We start from the raw sequence: 3068 nt of genomic DNA on the forward strand, positions 1-3068 counted from the left end.
ATCAAAAATATTAAGAGAAAAAAAACTTGCAAAAAGTTCCACAAAGCCCAGTGCAGTGGCTCATGCCTGTAATTCCAGCACTTTGGGAAGCCAAGGTGGGTGGACCACTTGAGCTCAGGAGTTCGAGGCCAGCCTGGGCAACATGGTGAAACCTTGTTTCTAAAAATTAGCCAGACATAGTGGTGTGCACCTGTAGTCCCAGCTACTTGAGAGGCTGAGGTGGGAAGATTGCTTGAGCCCAGGAGGTTGTTGAGGCTGCAGTGACCCATGACTGAGCCACTGCAGTAGAGAGAGACCCTGTCTCAAAAACAAAAAAAAAGTTCCATAAAAACAGAACTTGAATTTGTGGGGCACCACCTACTACATTGGATCCACATAAATGAGGTGATATGTAGGCATAGTACTAGGTATTAAAAACAACCTAAAGATAATTTAAAGTATAGGAGAGGATTGCATAGGTTATATGCAAATACTGTGCCATTTTATGTAGATGATTTGAGCATTCCCAGATTTTCTTATCTACAGGGGTCCTGGAATGAATCGCCCCATGGATACCAAGAAACAACTGTACTTATCTGAATGTATTACTTGGATTTAATTTATCAAATCAGTTCTTTAGGACATATATGTATGTGCATATGTTTTTCATATGTTTTTTAAGAAAGACATAATTTTCCCACAAATCTACAGAAAGAATAGTGTTATATAGTTCATTCCAGAAATAAAACGACTCCATTCTATTCATGTGATTTATTGGCTTCTGGAATTCAAAGACATACTAAATATCCAAAATGCAGCTGGGTCTCAGGAACAAATGAACCGAAGTTATGACTGCAGTTATAACATTTCAGTCAGATATTGAATTCTAAATAACCATGTTATATATTTTAGTTCCAATCAGTTTTCTCATTATTATATAGGTTTTCTTGTGCAAAAATTGTGTGGAAGAGGCACTGGCTGTGCTGGGGACATACATTTAGGACATATATGAAAATGACAATTCTCACAATCGCCGTGTAGATGGAGCACAGATTTTGAGCAGAAGGATCGGACATAGGGAGACCCTCAATGACAACCTCTACAGAGAATCTGTAGTCTCCTTTTCTTTCATCCTGATTTTTTTACAGCAAGTTGCAGTTTACTCTTTCTTTGTATGCATGATGCTTCAAATGAATTAGAAAATAGGCAGAGAAGGATATAAATAATAAAAACAAAATAACAAAATCTGTGTTGATAATACCTTATGTTACCAAACCCAAAGGTTAGGAATGCAGAAAAAATCAATCATTCAGTTCTGCTACATATGTTATAGACTTTCAGATTTGGATGTATAATGATTACCTCTATTTTCTTCAATGAAGCCTAGGTAATCACAATGCTAACAGATTGATTCATTCATTCATTTATTCAACAAACTTACACTGAGATCTTATTACATGCGAGAAACTATGCCAGATATTTGAATAATGCATTTATTTTATTTTTAAATAGGTTATGCATTCAAATGATTAACATAGATGCAAAAATCCTCAAAAAAATACTAGCAAACCAAAGTCAACAGCCCACTAAAAGGATCATGTGCCATAGTCAAGTAGATTTGTTCCTGCTGTGCAAGGATGGTTCAACATACACAAATCTATCAGTGTGACATAACACATTAACAGAATGAAGGATAAAAACCATATATGATCATCTCAATAGATGCAGAAAAAACATTTGACAAAATTGAACATCCTTTTATAACGAAAACTCTCACCAATTAGCTATAGCAAAAACATACCTTAACATAATAAAGGCCATGTATGACAAGCCTACAGCTAACATCACACTCAAAAATGAAAAGTTGAAAGTTTTTCCTCTAAGATTACAAACAAGACAAGAATGCCCCTTCTCACCACTTCTATTCAACATAATGTTGCAAGTTCTAGCCAAAGCAGTTAGGCAAGAAAAATAAATAAAAGGCATCTAAATCAGAAAGAAAAATGTGGAATTGCTTCTGTTTTCAGATGGTATGATCTTATATATATAGAAAATTCTAAAGACGTCATTAAACAAATGACAAGGCCAATAAATTCAGTAAATTGTGAGATACAAAATCAGCCTACAAAAATCAGTTACGTTTTTCTACACTAACAGTGAACTATCTGAAAAAGAAATTAAGAAAATGATCCCTTTTACAATAGCATAAAAAATAAAATACTTAGGCATCAATTTAACCAAGGAGGTGAAAGATCTATAAAACAAAAACTCTAAAACATTGATGCAAGAAATTGAAGAAGACACAAAGAAATAGAAAGGTATCCTGTGTTCATCTATTGGAAGAGTTAACATTATTAAAATGTCCATACTGCCCAATTTGATCTCTAGATTCAATATAATCTCTACTAAAATTCCAGGGACATTTTTCACAGAAATAGAAAAAAAACAACAACAACAATCCTAAAATTTATATGAAACCACAGAAGACCCCAAACAGAGGAAACCATCTTGAATAAGAAGAATAAAGCTGAAGACATCTTTCAAACTATATTGCAAAGCTGTAGTAATCAAAACAGTATGGTACTGGCGTAAAAACAAACACATAGACCAGTGGAACAGAATAGACAGCCAAGAAATAAACCCATAGATATTTGGTCTATTAATTTTCAGCAAAGGTGACAAGCATACACAATGGGAAAAAAATAGATTCTTCAATAAATGGTTCTGGTAAACTGGATATCCACATGCAGAAAGAAAGAAAGAAAGAAAGAAAAGCAAACAAATAGATAATTAAATTGAACTCTTCTCTTACACCATACACAAAAATCAATTTAAAATGGATTAATGACTGAAACATAAGACATGAAACTATGAAAGTCCTAGAAAAAAACATAAAGGAAAACTTCACAACATTGATCTTGGCAATAGTTTTTCAGATTTGATACCAAAAGGACAGGCAACAAAAACAGAAATGAGCAATGTACAGTAATAAAACTAAATTTACCTAATGTACAGTATCAAACTAAAAAGTTTTTGCATACAAAGAAAACAACCAACAAAATTAAAAGGCAGCTTATGAAATGGTGGCA

This window comes from Nomascus leucogenys, chromosome 22a (assembly GCF_006542625.1).
Source record: "Nomascus leucogenys isolate Asia chromosome 22a, Asia_NLE_v1, whole genome shotgun sequence".
NCBI classification, from domain to species: Eukaryota; Metazoa; Chordata; class Mammalia; order Primates; family Hylobatidae; genus Nomascus; species Nomascus leucogenys.